This window comes from Oncorhynchus keta, chromosome 29, assembly GCF_023373465.1.
Source record: "Oncorhynchus keta strain PuntledgeMale-10-30-2019 chromosome 29, Oket_V2, whole genome shotgun sequence".
NCBI classification, from domain to species: domain Eukaryota; kingdom Metazoa; phylum Chordata; class Actinopteri; order Salmoniformes; family Salmonidae; genus Oncorhynchus; species Oncorhynchus keta.
In genome coordinates, this window is record NC_068449.1 from 4,898,205 (window position 1) to 4,918,398 (window position 20,194).

At 38.4% G+C, this 20,194-nt stretch overlaps 1 pseudogene; it reads right to left on the bottom strand.

Annotated features, from left to right (window-relative positions):
* Nucleotides 1–238: 238 nt before the first annotated feature.
* On the bottom strand, nucleotides 239–18,295 carry LOC118362125 (NACHT, LRR and PYD domains-containing protein 12-like; annotated as a pseudogene).
* Nucleotides 18,296–20,194: the final 1,899 nt, after the last annotated feature.

A 20,194-nucleotide genomic window follows, 5' to 3' on the forward strand; every position in this document is an offset into this window, starting at 1 on the left:
ATGTTATTGGTCACATACACATGGTTAGCAGATGTCAATGCGAGTGTTGCGAATAGCTTGTGCTTCAGAAACAAACTAGACACACAACATAGAATGCCCACTCAGATCACACCCTGACCAACCAAAACATAGAAACATACAAAGCAAACTATGGTCAGGGTGTGACAATAGTCTAACCGATCCTCTAACCTTGCAGTAATATCTAACAAGTAATCTAACAATTTCACAACAACTACAAGTGTAAAGGAATGAATAAGAATATGTACATATAAATAGATGGATGAGCGACGGCCGAACCGCATAGACAGGATGCAGTAGATGGTATAGAGTACAGTAGATACATATGAGATGAGTAATGTAGGGTATGCAAACATTATATAAAGTGGCATTGTTTAAAGTGACTAGTGATACATTTATTACATCCAATTTTTTATTATTAAAGTGGCTAGAGATTTGTGTCAGTATGTTGGCAACAGCCACTCAATGTTAGTGATGGCTGTTTTAACAGTCTGATGGCCTTTGACAAATAGCTTCTGTCTCTCGGTCCCAACTTTGATGCACCTGTACTGACCTTGCCTTCTGGATGATAGCGGGGTGAACAGACAGTGGCCCGGGTGGTTGTTGTCTTACAACCATAGCATAGCTAACAGCAGCATCAATCAATCAGCATTAATAAATACATACGGTACCACAATACAACATAGTAGAACCAGTAGCATCAAATATCGAATCAATAAACCCACAATAACAGACAATTACCATCATGAGATCACTAGTACAAAAATTGGCATCCTTAGAAATCAGTCTACTGTACATTTATCAACATATGGTCCATCTCATAGATTCATTAAAGAATCTCTCTGCACAGCACCTTAACAGAATAAGACGGCCGCTGATGGTGCTTTGCGGCCGCACCTGGGTATGTTTGGCAGCATGAGTGAAGGATGCTTTGTTGCGAAATAGGGATTCCACCACGACAACAGAGAAGAGAGTTGGCCCGAGAATTTAACCCTGAGGCACCCCCATAGAGACTACCAGAGGTCCGGACAACAGGCCCTCCGATTTGACACACTGAACTCTGTCTGAGAAGTAGTTGGTGAACCAGGCGAGGCAATCTTTTGAGAAACCAAGGCTGTTGAGTCTACCGATAAGAATGTGGTGATTGACAGAGTCGAAGGCCTTGCCGGGATGGTTGAAAAAGGCTGCACAGTATTGTCTTTTATCGATGGCGGTTACGATATCGTTTAGGACCTTGAGCATGGCTGAGGTGGATCCATGACCAGCTCGGAAACCAGATTGCAAAGCGGAGAAGGTACGGTAGGATTCGAAATGGTCAGTGATCTGCTTGTTAACTTGGCTTCCGAAGACCTTAGAAAGACAGGGCAGGATGGATATAGATCTGTAACAGTTTGGGTCTAGTGTCTCCCCCTCTGAAGAGGGGGATGACCGTGGCAGCTTTCCAATTTTTGGGGTTCTCAGAGGAGACGAAAGTGAGGTTGAACAGGCTAGTAATAGGGGTTGCAACAATTGCGGAAGATAATCTTAGAAAGAGAGGGTCCAGATTGTCTAGCCCAGTTGATTTGTAGGGGTCCAAATTTTGCAACTCTTTCAGAACATCAGCTATCTGGATTTGGGTGAAGGAGAAATGGGGAGGCTTGGGCAAGTTCTCTCTTTTAATAAATATTTTGGGGATATTTTAAAACCATGCGTCTTTTAAAGCTTGGTGTGTTATGCAAAGTGAATTTTAAACTGCACGAGTAAACTGGTTTTTAACGTGCAGCTCAATGGCTGCATTTAGTTAGGCAGCCAAATTCTGATATTCTTTTCCACTAATTGGTATTATGTTTCACTGAACACATCAAATGTGTGGCCGTCACAATTGTCATGACAAACTTATGACTGTGTTTCTTTGAAGGCTTTGGTGTCTACATGGCACAGGGTCACTGAAGAACCAACCCAAAGCCTAAACCCTGGGTAAAGAGGCTTAGTGAATTTGGCTTGGAACGTGTGCAGTAGAGTTGCTGTGTCTGAGGAGATGCTGTAGAAGGACAGAGTGCCAGCCGGCCAGTCTAGATACACTCCTACTCTGTTGGAGCAGGGGACCGGTATGAAAGTACACTTATTATTGTACAAGGCAGTGTACTTCTGATCAGAGCACAACATTCTCCAGGACTTGTCATTAAATCCAAACCCACAGTCTTTCCCCACTCCTTTCCTGCTGATTTCTTTATACGTTACTGCTATATCAACCACATCCCACTCCACTCTGCCTCCCAGTAGCAGCGCCCAGTCAGACCTTCTCTACAAAGCACCTGTGTCCAGTCCATAAATCTGTCTGGGTGATCAGGATACAGCTGCTCTTCTATCTCCCATGTCACCTTTCTGTTGTCCTCAGACAGAGAGAGATGTCTGTATGTTGTGTTCGGGTCCAGTGTTAGCTCACATGCAACTACTGAGGCTAATCAAGGAAGAACAGAGTATGGAAAAGTCATTATGCAATGCGCTGTAAGTATCCACAACAATCTTCTAAACATTAGTGAAGACGGACGACCGACTTCATCCGTAATAAGCCTGATAAAAACGACATGAAAAAAAGGTGTTGTTCCTTCATACACTCTGCAGTGAAAAATGACTAATGGAATGAAGTCATGGTTGGCCATCCTTCACCACTGTGCTGTTCCTTCATACACTCTGCAGTGAAAAATGACTAATGGAATGAAGTCATGGTTGGCCATCCTTCACCACTGTGCTGTTCCTTCATACACTCTGCAGTGAAAAATGACTAATGGAATGAAGTCATGGTTGGCCATCCTTCACCACTGTGCTGTTCCTTCATACACTCTGCAGTGAAAAATGACTAATGGAATGAAGTCATGGTTGGCCATCCTTCACCACTGTGCTGTTCCTTCATACACTCTGCAGTGAAAAATGACTAATGGAATGAAGTCATGGTTGGCCATCCTTCACCACTGTGCTGTTCCTTCATACACTCTGCAGTGAAAAATGACTAATGGAATGAAGTCATGGTTGGCCGTCCTTCACCACTGTGCTGTTCCTTCATACACTCTGCAGTGAAAAATGACTAATGGAATGAAGTCATGGTTGGCCATCCTTCACCACCGTGCTGTTCCTTCATACACTCTGCAGTGAAAAATGACTAATGGAATGAAGTCATGGTTGGCCGTCCGCCTTCACCAGTGTGCTGTTTTTTCATACTTTTTGGATACTTAGTAATATATATTTATATTCAAGATATAAAAGCTTGATTTAACAGCAAATAACTTACATCTCTGAAACAGCAAAAACTCTTCACCGTGGCCACTGCAGGAAAAGCACAAGGACATGTAGTGACTCTGAAGACCTTATTGTATATTGTACATTTATATACATTTGACAGATTAAAAAAACAGAACTGTTTTACCTGACAGTTTTGAGATGATATTGAGGATCCTCCAGGGCAGCAGTGAGCAGCTCTACTCCTGGGTCTCCTAGATCTCCTGGGTCTCCTAGATCTCCTGGGTCTCCTAGATCTCCTGGGTCTCCTGGCTGACTGTAACTCAGGTCCAGTTCTCTCAGGTGTGATGAGTTTGAGCTGAGAGTTGAGGAACATTTTTCCAAGTTTTTCTTTGTGATGTTACATCGGTCCAGCCTAAAACAAAATGTAAAAAATAAAAGCTACATCTTAGTGTCTAATGTAAAGTGGAATTGTAATGTATTGGGGGCGGCTACTAACACTAGGGTTATCAGGAGGGAACTATTGTCACGACTTCCGCCGAAGTCAGTCCCTCTCCTTGTTCTAGCGGTGTTCGTCGGTCGACGTCACCGGGCTTCTAGCCATCGCTGATCCACCTTTCATTTTCCATTTGTTTTGTCTCATTTTCCCACACACCTGGTATTCATTCCCTCATTACATGTCGTGTATTTAACCCTCTGTTCCCCCCATGTCTGTGTGTGTAATTGTTGATTGTCAGGTTGGCTCTCTTCCGGCTGGTTTGCGCAGGGTTCTATTTTACACCCGTGCTTTTGACAGCCTGTACTCTGTACCTTGTTATTTTGAACTTAGTGCTGCCTCACCTGTTCTGACGGCTTTTGTTTTTGAGACGCGGTTGAGTTCTATTCTTATGATGTTAAGTTGCAATATAATTATTATTATATTATTAGACAGTAGTTTCCATATTATTTAATTGTTATTTTTATTAGACAGTAGCAGCCATATTTATTATTTAATTGTTAATATTATTAGACAGTAGCAGCCATATTTATTATTTAATTGTTAATATTATTAGACAGTAGCAGCCATATTTATTATTTAATTGTTAATATTATTAGACAGTAGCAGCCATATTTATTATTTAATTGTTAATAATATTAGACAGTAGCAGCCATATTTATTATTTAATTGTTAATATTATTAGACAGTAGCAGCCATATTTATTATTTAATTGTTAATATTATTAGACAGTAGCAGCCATATGTATTATTTAATTGTTAATAATATTAGACAGTAGCAGCCATATTTATTATTTAATTGTTAATATTATTAGACAGTAGCAGCCATATTTATTATTTAATTGTTAATACTATTAGATGTAGCAGCCATATTATTATATTATTATTATTATATTTATTATTTAATTGTTAATGATATTAGACAGTAGCAGACATATTTATTATTTAATTGTTAATATTATTAGACAGTAGCAGCCATATTTATTATTTAATTGTTACTATTATTAGACAGTAGCAGCCATATTTATTATTTAATGGTTAATATTATTAGACAGTAGCAGCCATATTTATTATTTAATTGTTAATATTATTAGACAGTAGCAGCCATATTTATTATTTAATTGTTAATATTATTAGACAGTAGCAGCCATATTTATTATTTAATTGTTACTATTATTAGACAGTAGCAGCCATATTTATTATTTAATGGTTAATATTATTAGACAGTAGCAGCCATATTTATTATTTAATTGTTACTATTATTAGACAGTAGCAGCCATATGTATTATTTAATGGTTAATATTATTAGACAGTAGCAGCCATATTTATTATTTAATTGTTAATATTATTAGACAGTAGCAGCCATATGTATTATTTTATGGTTAATATTAGACAGTAGCAGCCATATTTATTATTTAATTGTTATATTATTAGACAGTAGCAGCCATATTTATTGTTTAATTGTTAATATTATTAGACAGTAGCAGCCATATTTATTATTTAATTGTTACTATTATTAGACAGTAGCAGCCATATTTATTATTTAATGGTTAATATTAGACAGTAGCAGCCATATTTATTATTTAATTGTTAATATTATTAGACAGTAGCAGCCATATTTATTATTTAATTGTTCATATTATTAGACAGTAGCAGCCATATTTATTGTTTAATTGTTAATATTATTAGACAGTAGCAGCCATATTTATTATTTAATTGTTATTTTTATTAGACAGTAGCAGCCATATTTATTATTTAATGGTTAATATTAGACAGTAGCAGCCATATTTATTATTTAATTGTTCATATTATTAGACAGTAGCAGCCATATTTATTATTTAATTGTTAATATTATTAGACAGTAGCAGCCATATTTATTATTTAATTGTTACTATTATTAGACATTAGCAGCCATATTTATTATTTAATTGTTAATAATATTAGACAGTAGCAGCCATATTTATTATTTAATTGTTATTTTTATTAGACAGTAGCAGCCATATTTATTATTTAATGGTTAATATTAGACAGTAGCAGCCATATTTATTATTTAATTGTTCATATTATTAGACAGTAGTTGCCATATTTATTATTTAATTGTTCATATTATTAGACAGTAGCAGCCATATTTATTATTTAATTGTTCATATTATTAGACAGTAGCAGCCATATTTATTATTTAATTGTTAATAATATTAGACAGTAGCAGCCATATTTATTATTTAATTGTTAATATTATTAGACAGTAGTTGCCATATTTATTATTTAATTGTTAATATTATTAGACAGTAGCAGCCATATTTATTATTTAATTGTTCATATTATTAGACAGTAGCAGCCATATTTATTATTTAATTGTTCATATTATTAGACAGTAGTTGCCATATTTATTATTTAATTGTTAATATTATTAGACAGTAGCAGCCATATTTATTATTTAATTGTTCATATTATTAGACAGTAGCAGCCATATTTATTATTTAATTGTTAATGATATTAGACAGTAGCAGACATATTTATTATTTAATTGTTAATATTATTAGACAGTAGCAGCCATATTTATTATTTAATTGTTACTATTATTAGACAGTAGCAGCCATATTTATTATTTAATGGTTAATATTATTAGACAGTAGCAGCCATATTTATTATTTAATTGTTACTATTATTAGACAGTAGCAGCCATATTTATTATTTAATTGTTAATATTATTAGACAGTAGCAGCCATATTTATTATTTAATGGTTAATATTATTAGACAGTAGCAGCCATATTTATTATTTAATTGTTAATATTATTAGACAGTAGCAGCCATATTTATTATTTAATCGTTAATATTATTAGACAGTAGCAGCCATATTTATTATTTAATGGTTAATATTAGACAGTAGCAGCCATATTTATTATTTAATTGTTCATATTATTAGACAGTAGCAGCCATATTTATTATTTAATTGTTAATATTATTAGACAGTAGCAGCCATATTTATTATTTAATTGTTACTATTATTAGACATTAGCAGCCATATTTATTATTTAATTGTTAATAATATTAGACAGTAGCAGCCATATTTATTATTTAATTGTTATTTTTATTAGACAGTAGCAGCCATATTTATTATTTAATGGTTAATATTAGACAGTAGCAGTCATATTTATTATTTAATTGTTAATATTATTAGACAGTAGTTGCCATATTTATTATTTAATTGTTAATATTATTAGACAGTAGAAGCCATATTTATTATTTAATTGTTAATATTATTAAAAAGTAGCAGCCATATTTATTATTTAATTGTTCATATTATTAGACAGTAGTTGCCATATTTATTATTTAATTGTTAATATTATTAGACAGTAGCAGCCATATTTATTATTTAATTGTTCATATTATTAGACAGTAGTTGCCATATTTATTATTTAATTGTTCATATTATTAGACAGTAGCAGCCATATTTAATATTTAATTGTTCATAATATTAGACATTAGCAGCCATATTTATTATTTAATTGTTAATATTATTAGACAGTAGCAGCCATATTTATTATTTAATTGTTCATATTATTAGACAGTAGCAGCCATATTTATTATTTAATGGTTAATATTAGACAGTAGCAGCCATATTTATTATTTAATTGTTCATATTATTAGACAGTAGTTGCCATATTTATTATTTAATTGTTCATATTATTAGACAGTAGCAGCCATATTTATTATTTAATTGTTCATATTATTAGACAGTAGCAGCCATATTTATTATTTAATTGTTAATAATATTAGACAGTAGCAGCCATATTTATTATTTAATTGTTAATATTATTAGACAGTAGCAGCCATATTTATTATTTAATTGTTAATATTATTAGACAGTAGCAGCCATATTTATTATTTAATTGTTAATATTATTAGACAGTAGCAGCCATATTTATTATTTAATTGTTAATATTATTAGACAGTAGCAGCCATATTTATTATTTAATTGTTAATATTATTAGACAGTAGCAGCCATATTTATTATTTAATTGTTAATATTATTAGACAGTAGCAGCCATATTTATTATTTAATTGTTCATATTATTAGACAGTAGCAGCCATATTTATTATTTAATTGTTAATGATATTAGACAGTAGCAGACATATTTATTATTTAATTGTTCATATTATTAGACAGTTCAGCCATATTTATTATTTAATTATTTAATATTATTAGAAAGTAGTTGCCATATTGTTCTTGTTACTAAGTATTATTTTGTTGTTTCCATTTGGACTCTTGAAAATGAGATGGTGCATCTCAAGAGATTTCATCCTGCAAAATGTCTAATAAATAAATATATATTTTTTTTAAAGTCAGTTCAAGCCCTCTGATTTGATCATACATGAATTCACTTCATAAATCTGACCTGAAGGTTCACGTGCATGCAGCCTGAAATTAACATAATGACATACCCAACATCACCATATTTGGGTAGAAGAATCCACTGTATGAACAGTAGAGCAGAGAAGATATATCATGTACAGATGTTCACTTGTTCACCAGCACAACTGACTGTACGTACATCTCAGAGCAGACGTGGGATTAATTTCGAACACACCATATGACCACGTTGATATTGATAAATGTCCATTTTATGATCAGTCACGTTCATTTAATAAATGAGGGTCAAAGTTAATATATGGTTATAAAGTCAAGTTGCTAAATAATTCACCTCAGTGTCTCCAGTTTACATTGCAGACTCCCCAGTCCAGCAGACAGCAGCTCCACTCCTGAATCCTGCAGGTCATTGTCATTCAGATCCAGCTTTCTCAGGTTTGAGTTTGAGATGAGAACTGAGGCCAACTGTTCGCAACAGCTTTCTGTGAGTTTACATCTATTCAACCTAAAAGAAAACAAGTTGGACAAAACAAATTAAATCAAAATGCACCTGTATTTGCACAGTGTAACACCAGACCTCCCTGAATTCATATTTATTTCAAAAGCTTTCAAATAAATATGATAAACTAAGGAATTCAACAAGGTTCTGCTCTTCAACAATGCCATTAATACTGACCTCAGTGTCTGTAGTTTACAGGTTGGACTGCCCAGTCCGGCAGAGAGCAGCTTCACTCCTGAATCCTGCAGGTCATTGTCACTCAGATCCAGCTCTCTCAGGTTTGAGTTTGAGATGAGAACTGAGGCCAACTGTTCACAACATCTCTCTGTGAGTTTACAGCTATTCAACCTAAAATGAAAAAAGTTGGACAGCACAAATTGGATAAGAATCATCCACTACTTAGATTCTACTCATGAAAGTAACAGTCCATTATCACTTCAGAGGCATAACAATAGACTCATTAACCACATTTCCATTCACAGTTTTCATGTGAGAAAAGTCATACAGTATAAAAAAAATCATCATAACCGCTGTAATGGAAACAGGAAGTTTTGGTACTATTTTATAAATGCCAACAGATCATTTGTTCTTGTTCTATTTTACATATTTTGCCATGAGACTGAGAAAAAAAGTTGCTGTTTAAAAGACGGGACAATCAACATTTCTCTTAAGGCCTTAAAACACTTGTTGGACTATAATTTTAAAAACGCCTTTTACGGTGTCTGACAAAGTCGACACGAATCCAGTAATTTGCGTCTTATGTGTTTTGTTTTTTTTCTACAAAATTAAGTTGTTCCATTACATGGTATGATAGCTGATACTTTGGTCTATTAAAATATATATTTAAAATATTGTTGATATTGATTGGTTAATTCTAACATTAGATGATTCAAATATGTAATAAAAACTCTGAACTTATATTTATTTTGTTTTATAGTACTATTAAATGCTTCAGGGTTAACCCTATTACAGGGGCTGAGTCACCGGCTTACTGGTGCTTTTCCATGCTGTGCCTAGGAGGGGTGCGTCACTTGAGTGGGTTGAGTCACTGACGTGATCTTCCTGTCTGGGTTGGCGCCTCCGCCTTGGGTTGTGCCGTGGCGGAGATCTTTGTGGGCTATACTCGGCCTTGTCTCAGGATGGTAAGTTGGTGGTTGAAGATATCCCTCTAGTGATATGGGGGCTGTGGTTTGGCAAAGTGGGTGGGGTTATATCCTGCCTGTTTGGCCCTGTATCATCGGATGGGGCCACAGTGTCTCCTGACCCCTCCTGTCTCAGCCTCCAGTATTTATGCTACAGTAGTTTATGTGTCGGGGGGCTAGGGTCAGTCTGTTATATCTGGAGTACTTCTCCTGTCTTATCCTGTGTCCTGTGTGAATTTAAGTATGCTCTCTCTAATTCTCTCTTTCTTTCTTTCTCTCTCTTGGAGAACCTGAGCTCTAGGACCATGCCTCAGGACTACCTGGCATGATGACTCCTTGCTGTCCTCGGTCCACCTGGCTGTGCTGCTGCTCCAGTTTCAACTGTTCTGCCTGCGGCTATGGAACCGTGACCTGCTCACTGGATGTGCTACCTGTCCCAGACCTTCTGTTTTCAACTCTCTAGAGACAGCAGGAGCGGTAGAGATACTCTTAATGATCAGCTATGAAAAGCCAACTGACATTTACTCCTGAGGTGCTGACCTGTTGCACCTTCAACAACTACTATGATTATTATTATTTGACCATGCTGGTCATTTATGAACATTTGAACATCTTGGCCATGTTCTGTTATAATCTCCACCCGGCACAACCAGAAGAGGACTGGCCCCCCCTCATAGCCTGGTTCCTCTCTAGGTTTCTTCCTAGGTTTTGGCCTTTCTAGGGAGTTTTTCCTAGCCACTGTGCTTCTACACCTGCATTGCTTGCTGTTTGGGGTTTTAGGCTGTGTTTCTGTACAGTACTTTGAGATATCAGCTGATGTAAGAAGGGCTATATAAATTGATTTGATTTGAGTTAGCATTTTGGCATGTTTTTTATAGATGTAGAACATAATACAACATTTATAAAGCAAACACCATCTCTTAAGTCTAACACAGAAAATACTTCAATTGTTTATGTATATCTTGCAGAAGAGTGATTTTTTAAATAATTTAGCAGAAAATATTCTATATATTCAATAGACCAACAAAATCAATCTGAAAGTGGTTAGCCATCAGTGACGGAGTTGACAAAAAGCAATAGTGTGATACGCAGGACTCGTAATCCACGAGTGGCAGTGGTTCAGATCCAACAAAGGTGCGTGCCTGATTTATCAAAATTTCGCATTTGACGGATCTGATTGTTAAATCAGAGTTCAATGTTTACCTGCATGCGACATGAAACTAACATAATCACACACCCTTACGTTGCGATGTTTGGGTAGGAAAATCCACTTTATGATCATATCTGTGCACCTTCATTTGATAAGGGCCAATGTAAATAACCTCGCCTCAGTGTTTCCAGTTTACACTGTGGATTCCCCAGTCCGGCATACAGCAGCCCCACTCCCGAATCTTGCAGGTCATTGTCACTCAGGTCCAGTTGTCTCATGTGAGGAGTTTGAGCTGAGAGCTGATGCCAACTCTTTACAGCATCTCTCTGTGAGTTTACATCTATTCAACCTGAATAGGACATCAATTGAAATTGAATCAACATAATGAACATTTTCAAACATAACTGCCAAAATATTAAGTCTAACACACCCAGCCAAGTTATGAAACCATTATAAGTACTTACAGAGCTGTTCTGGAGGCTTTGACCACTGGCAGCAGCCTTAGAAGACCTTCCTCTGTTTTGGAGAATCTATTTAGGTCAAGAACATCCAGCTCCTCTTCTGAAGTCAGCAACACAAAGGCCAGAGCTGACCACTCTGTAAGTGACAATTTGGCTTCTGAGAGACTTCCTGAGTTCAAGTAGCTTTGCATCTCCCACACTAGATAGTGGTCATTCAGCTCATTCAGACAATGGAACAGATTGATGCATTTCTCTGGTGAGGGATTCTCCCTTATCTTCTCGTTGATGTATTTGACTGTTTCCACATTTGTCAGTGAGCTGCTCGCTGTTTGTGACAGTAGGCCTCGTAGGAGAGTCTGATTGGACTCAAGTGAAAGGCCCAGCAGAAAGTGGAGGAACAGATCCAGGTGTCCATTCTCACTCTGTAAAGCTTTATCTACTGCACTGTTGTAGAAGTCGATCGTAGATTTGTGTCCGATTGATGATTCCTGGTCCCTGAATGAAGATCTCTTTTTGACCAGTGGATTCTCTCTGCTTTGGTTGAATGTGAGAAACACATATAACGCAGCAAGAAACTCCTGGATGCTCAGATGCACAAAGCAGTACACATTCTCCTGGTACAGCCCACACTCCTCTCTGAAGATCTGTGTGCACACTCCTGAGTACACTGATGCTTCTCTGACATCAATGCCACACTCCCTTAGGTCTTCCTCATAGAAGATCAGATTGCCTTTTTCCAGTTGTTTGAGGGCCAGTTTTCCCAGAGAGAGAATTATCATTTTATCCCAGTGTGGATCTCGGTCATGGTCTTCAAGATACTTCTGAATCCCTTGTTTGGTCTGAAATACCAGGAAGTGTGTGTACATTTGAGTCTGATTCCTGGGCATCTCTCCACCCTCTGCTTCAACCAACAGTCTCTCTAGAACAGTGGCCGTAATCCAACTGAAGACTGGTATGTGGCACATGATGTGGAGGCTCCTTGATGACTTAATATGTGTGATGATTCTGCTGGCCAGGTTCTCATCACTGATTCTATTCTTGATGTACTCCTCTTTCTGTGGGTCGTTGAATCCTTGTACCTCTGTCACCTGGTCAACACACTCTGGAGGAATCTGATTGGCTGCTGCTGGTCGGGATGTTATCCAGACAAGAGCAGAGGGGAGCAGATTCCCCTTGATGAGGTTTGTTAGCAGCACATCCACGGAGGTTGACTCTGTGACATCACAGCAGCTCTTGTTGTTCTTGAAGTCTAGAGGAAGTCGAAACTCATCCAGACCATCAAGAACAAACATAACTTTGTAACTGTCAAAGTTGGAGATATCAGATTCTCTAATCTCAATGAAATAGTGATCTATAAGTTCATTCAAACAGATTTTTTTATTTTTCATCAAATTCAGCTCCCGAAAAGGAAGTGGAAATATGAATTGGACATCCTGATTAGCTTTTCCTTCAGCCCAGTCCAGAATGAACTTCTGCACAGAGACAGTTTTTCCAATGCCAGCAACTCCCTTTGTCAGCACAGTTTTGATAGGTTTGTCTTGTCCAGGTGAGGGTTTAAAGATGTCGTTACATTTAATTTTTGTCCCTTGTGCTGCTGATTTCCTGGAAGCTGTTTCAATCTGTCTCACCTCATGTTCGTTATTGACATCTCCGCTTCCACCCTCTGTGATGTAGAGCTCTGTGTAGATCTTATTGAGAAGTGTTGAGTGGCCTTGTTTAGCTATTCCCTCAAATATGCATTCATGTCTCTTCTTCAGGGTAGATTTGTGTTGGTACACCAGATGAAGTTCATCTATTTGATGAAACAAGTATTATAAATAGCAAAATCCTTAACTTTACAGATGTAGTTTGACAGATATTTCAATGTTCCCTGATAATTACTAAAAAGTGTAGTGTACAGCTCAATTTTTTAAGAATGCAAATTACAAATACATTTTCCATAATCCTGAAACCATTCTTTTCACAATTACATTTATAATTTTCAGCATCACTGGTCAAATAAATGTATTAGGAGGAATAACATGCAGTCCTAAGGACTCTCAACATTAGAAACACTGATATGAAGGATGATAACTCCTCATTTTGATTGGTTAGCTCTAGCAGTAATAGAGGTTAATTAAAGGGATCTTCTACTCAAAACACAATCTCATATGATTTGTCCACTTACCTTGGCTATTTTTGGTTTTTGGATAAGTATTTTTTTTTCCACACAGGTGGTTGAGCACAAAAGTGTACATCTGATTTATCAAAGTTTTCTATTTGACTGATCTGAGCGGAAACAAATTCACTGCATAAATACATTTTACATGATAATTTCTTGCGCGCAAACTAACATTCACATAATTACAGATCCCTACATTGGCCAGATATGAGCAGAATATTCTGCTCCATACTTGAGAAATCCACTTCAGTTTGCAGAATTCTGGGTGACAGTAGAGTAGAGCGCGAAAGTCAAAGAGCACCCAGGAGTCGGGACAAGAGAAAATATAGGAGAGGAGCCCTCGTCAGACTACAGTAATACAAGACAGGAGCCCTCGTCAGACTACAGTAATGTAGGAGAGGAGCCCTCGTCAGACTACAGTAAAGAAGGATTTGTAAGTCGCTCTGGATAAGAGCATCTGCTAAATGACTTAAATGTAAATGTAAATGTAGGAGAGGAGCCCTCGTCAGACTACAGTAATGTAGGAGAGGAGCCCTCGTCAGACTACAGTAATGTAGGAGAGGAGCCCTCGTCAGACTACAGTAATACAAGAGAGGAGCCCTCGTCAGACTACAGTAATGTAGGTGAGGAGCCCTCGTCAGACTACAGTAATACAAGGGAGCCCTCGTCAGACTACAGTAATACAAGAGAGGAGCCCTCGTCAGATTACAGTAATACAAGAGAGGAGCCCTCATCAGACTACAGTAATACAGGAGGAGCCCTCATCAGATTACAGTAATACAAGAGAGGAGCCCTCGTCAGATTACAGTAATACAAGAGAGAAGCCCTCGTCAGACTACAGTAATGTAGGAGATGAGCCCTCGTCAGACTACAGTAATACAAGAGAGGAGCCCTCGTCAGATTACAGTAATACAAGAGAGGAGCCCTCATCAGACTACAGTAATACAGGAGGAGCCCTCGTCAGACTACAGTAATACAGGAGAGGAGCCCTCGTCAGACTACAGTAATACAGGAGAGGAGCCCTCGTCAGACTACAGTAATACAGGAGGAGCCCTCGTCAGACTACAGTAATGTAGGAGAGGAGCCCTCGTCAGACTACAGTAATGTAGGAGAGGAGCCCTCGTCAGACTACAGTAATGTAGGAGAGGAGCCCTCATCAGACTACAGTAATGTAGGAGAGGAGCCCTCATCAGACTACAGTAATGTAGGAGAGGAGCCCTCGTCAGACTACAGTAATGTAGGAGAGGAGCCCTCGTCAGACTACAGTAATGTAGGAGAGGAGCCCTCGTCAGACTACAGTAATGTAGGAGAGGAGCCCTCGTCAGACTACAGTAATGTAGGAGAGGAGCCCTCGTCAGACTACAGTAATGTAGGAGAGGAGCCCTCGTCAGACTACAGTAATGTAGGAGGAGCCCTCGTCAGACTACAGTAATGTAGGAGAGGAGCCCTCGTCAGACTACAGTAATGTAGGAGAGGAGCCCTCGTCAGACCACAGTAATACAAGAGAGGAGCCCTCATCAGACCACAGTAATACAAGAGAGGAGCCCTCATCAGACTACAGTAATGTAGGAGAGGAGCCCTCATCAGACTACAGTAATACAGGAGGAGCCCTCGTCAGACTACAGTAATACAGGAGGAGAGCCCTCGTCAGACTACAGTAATGTAGGAGGAGAGCCCTCGTCAGACTACAGTAATACAGGAGGAGCCCTCGTCAGACTACAGTAATGTAGGCGAGGAGACATCAGACTGCAGTAATGTAGGAGAGGAGTCCTCGTCAGACTGCAGTAATGTAGGAGAGGAGTCCTCGTCAGACTACAGTAATGTAGGAGAGGAGCCCTCAGACTACAGTAATGTAGGAGAGGAGCCCTCAGACTACAGTAATGTAGGAGAGGAGCCCTCGTCAGACTACAGTAATGTAGGAGGAGCCCTCGTCAGACTACAGTAATGTAGGAGAGGAGACATCAGACTGCAGTAATGTAGGAGAGGAGACATCAGACTACAGTAATGTAGGAGAGGAGACATCAGACTACAGTAATGTAGGAGAGGAGACATCAGACTATCAGACTACAGTAATGTAGGAGAGGAGACATCAGACTACAGTAATGTAGGAGAGGAGACATCAGACTACAGTAATGTAGGAGAGGAGACATCAGACTACAGTAATGTAGGAGAGGAGACATCAGACTACAGTAATGTAGGAGAGGAGACATCAGACTACAGTAATGTAGGAGAGGAGCCCTCATCAGACTACAGTAATGTAGGAGAGGAGACATCAGACTACAGTAATGTAGGAGAGGAGACATCAGACTACAGTAATGTAGGAGAGGAGACATCAGACTACAGTAATGTAGGAGAGGAGACATCAGACTACAGTAATGTAGGAGAGGAGACATCAGACTACAGTAATGTAGGAGAGGAGACATCAGACTACAGTAATGTAGGAGAGGAGACATCAGACTACAGTAATGTAGGAGAGGAGACATCAGACTACAGTAATGTAGGAGAGGAGACATCAGACTACAGTAATGTAGGAGAGGAGACATCAGACTACAGTAATGTAGGAGAGGAGACATCAGACTACAGTAATGTAGGAGAGGAGACATCAGACTACAGTCATCAGACTACAGTAATACAGGAGAGGAGACATCAGACTACAGTAATACAGGAGAGGAGACATCAGACTACAGTAATGTAGGAGAGAGACATCAGACTACAGTAATACAGGAGAGGAGACATCAGACTACAGTAATGTAGGAGAGGAGACATCAGACTACAGTAATGTAGGAGAGGAGACATCAGACTACAGTAATGGAGGAGCCCTAGACTACAGTAATGTAGAGAGGAGACATCAGACTACAGTAATGTAGGAGAGGAGACATCAGACTACAGTAATACAGTAGAGAGGAGACATCAGACTACAGTAATGTAGGAGAGGAGACATCAGACTACAGTAATGTAGGAGAGGAGACATCAGACTACAGTAATACAGGAGGAGCCCTCAGACTACAGTAATGTAGGAGGGAGACATCAGACTACAGTAATGTAGGAGAGGAGACATCAGACTACAGTAATACAGGAGGAGCATCAGACTACAGTAATGTAGGAGAGGAGACATCAGACTACAGTAATAAGGAGAGGAGACATAGACTACAGTAATGTAGGAGAGGAGACATCAGACTACAGTAATACAGGAGAGGAGACATCAGACTACAGTAATGTAGGAGAGGAGACATCAGACTACAGTAATACAGGAGAGGAGACATCAGACTACAGTAATGTAGGAGAGGAGACATCAGACTACAGTAATGTAGGAGAGGAGACATCAGACTACAGTAATGTAGGAGAGGAGACATCAGACTACAGTAATACAGGAGGAGCCCTCGTCAGACTACAGTAATGTAGGAGAGGAGACATCAGACTACAGTAATGTAGGAGAGGAGCATCAGACTACAGTAATACAGGAGAGGAGACATCAGACTACAGTAATGTAGGAGAGGAGACATCAGACTACAGTAATGTAGGAGAGGAGACATCAGACTACAGTAATACAGGAGGAGCCCTCGTCAGACTACAGTAATGTAGGAGGGGAGACATCAGACTACAGTAATGTAGGAGAGGAGACATCAGACTACAGTAATACAGGAGGAGCCCTCATCAGACTACAGTAATGTAGGAGGGGAGACATCAGACTACAGTAATACAGGAGAGGAGACATCAGACTACAGTAATGTAGGAGAGGAGACATCAGACTACAGTAATACAGGAGAGGAGACATCAGACTACAGTAATGTAGGAGAGGAGACATCAGACTACAGTAATACAGGAGAGGAGACATCAGACTACAGTAATGTAGGAGAGGAGACATCAGACTACAGTAATGTAGGAGAGGAGACATCAGACTACAGTAATGTAGGAGAGGAGACATCAGACTACAGTAATACAGGAGGAGCCCTCAGACTACAGTAATGTAGGAGAGGAGACATCAGACTACAGTAATGTAGGAGAGGAGCCATCAGACTACAGTAATACAGGAGAGGAGACATCAGACTACAGTAATGTAGGAGAGGAGACATCAGACTACAGTAATGTAGGAGAGGAGACATCAGACTACAGTAATGTAGGAGAGGAGACATCAGACTACAGTAATGTAGGAGAGGAGACATCAGACTACAGTAATGTACGAGAGGAGACATCAGACTACAGTAATGTAGGAGAGGAGACATCAGACTACAGTAACCATTTTCTGTCCTCCACACTGACACTGTTTACTGAATAAATTATTGCATCATGTTTCACTGCACCATAATTTGTGTGTAAACTAAGTCTTTACGTGATTGGGGAGTCGACTGGGGCGTCGCGACAACAGTGGGTTTTTCGCTGCTACACTGTGTCGGCAAAGTGTTATCAAAGTGTTATCGAAACACACACACAACAACTTTCCTGGGGATCGACTCCAGCCAAGACAAGCTGGAAAACATCATTACCCTGTATTTTGAGATAACTATCCCTTGAAAACAATCTATCATTTATTAATGATTTAATTTCAACAATCATAGTGATCCATTCCTTATGAATTGATACCGAGAAAGGACTAAAGCTGGCCAATCAGTGAACAAGTGTACTGACCACTCGGAATCTCGGACTCTGACCTCTGCTCTTGGTCACCAATTGTTCTGAAAAAAAAGAAGACGCAATTCAGAATGTATTTTTGCAGAACATGTTTTGCTTTCAATTGTTTAGAAAAATATGTTTTCATTTGACTCATCATGAAAATGAAATGTCAGGCAACCATGGCCTATTATACAGTACATATGGAGTGGCTGTGAGACCTGTGTTCAGGATACCCTTTCCTGTGCACTAAACAACCCTGCACAAGTAGGTCTTTCTTGAATTATGGTGGCATTTAGGCATGGCAATTTGGAGAAAAAAAAATCTGAATTTTTCAAGATTTTTGTGGAAGCTTAATTACTTCAAATATTTTTTTTTAAATATGATAACATTGTGCCATCAGTAGGAGTAGTAACACCAACGATGGTAACACAAATGAGACATTTTAGGAAAATTAGGATTTTCTGAAATGGAGGCCACAAATGCTCAAATCTAAGGTCATCAATGTTTAAAAAATAATTTACTAAATGTTATATGATTAATCATTTTGCTCAAATTGTTATTTCACTTAATTAAATTGAGTAACACTAAATTACATTTTAGATTTAGAAAGTAGTTTCAACAGAACACAGACATTTATAACACACTAAAAGGGTGTGATTAACTAATCATTTTCTTTAATACAGATCCCACTCCCGGTAACAATTTGCACACTGGAGAAAATGCTCAAGGCCCTCGTATATTTTTTGAATGAGTGATTTTCAAGGTGGTAACACCAATGACATAAAACTGACAAACAGTGATTATACAGCATACCACCCTGCATACCACTGCTGGCTTGCCTCTAAAGCTAAGCAGGGTTTGTCCTGGTCAGTCCCTGGATGGGAGACCAGATGCTGCTGGAAATGGTGTTGGAGGGCCAGTAGGAGACACTCTTTCCCCTGGTCTAAAAAAATATCCCAATGCCCCAGGGCAGTGATTGGGGACATTGCCCTGTGTAGGGTGCAGTCTTTCAGATGGGACGTTAAACAGGTGTCCTGACTCTCTGAGGTCATTAAAGATCCCATGGCACTTATCGTAGGGGTGTTAACCCTGGTGTCCTGGCTAAATTCCCAATCTGACCCTCAAAACATCACGGTCACCTAATAATCCCCAGTTTACAATTGTCTCATTCCTCTCCCCTGTAACTATTCCCCAGATCGTTGCTGCAAATGAGAATGTGTTCTCAGTCAACTTACCTGGAAAAATAACAGATAAATAAATACTGTACTTGTAAAGATGTTTTTTTTAAAGTTATTTAAATAGCCTTCTTTGTTTTTATTGATCTATACAATGTACTTTTATTCACTTTCTAGCATCATAAATATATAGATATCTCAAAATCCTCTTGTCACTGGAAATCTACACTTCTGAGGCAAGCCAATTTGCTTTCCTTAAATAGTTGAGAATGCTAAGAATTGTTTTATGATGGTTATACCATGAATCATTTGCGTAGCTATTTGATTTTGAATTTTAGAACCCTTGTAGGTATACAGTGCATTCAGAAAATATTCAGACTCCTTGACTTTTTCCACACTTTTTCCTTGACTTTTTTGTTGTTGTTACATTACAGACTGATTCTAAATTGTACCCCATAATGACAAAGCAAAAACAGGTTTTCAGACATTTTAGCAAAAAAAGAAAAAGAAACTGAAATATCACATTTACGTAGCTATTCAGACTGTTTACTCAGTACTTTGTTGAAGCATCTTTGGCAGGGATTCCAGCCAGAGCCCGGTCTTGAACCCGGTCATACATCTCTGGAGAGACCTGAAAATAGCTGTGCAGCTACTCTCCCCATCCAACCTGACAGAGCTTGAGAGGATCTGTAGAGAAGAATGGGAGAAACTCTCCAAATACAGGTGTGCCAAGCTTGTAGCGTCACACCCAAGAAGTCTTCTTAGAGAGTAGCTGCACAGGTCTCAGGTCTCTCCAGAGATGTTTGACCGGGTTCAAGACCGGGCTCTGGCTGGGCCACTCAAGGACATTCAGAGACTTGTCCCGAAACCACTCCTACCTTGGCTGTGTGCTT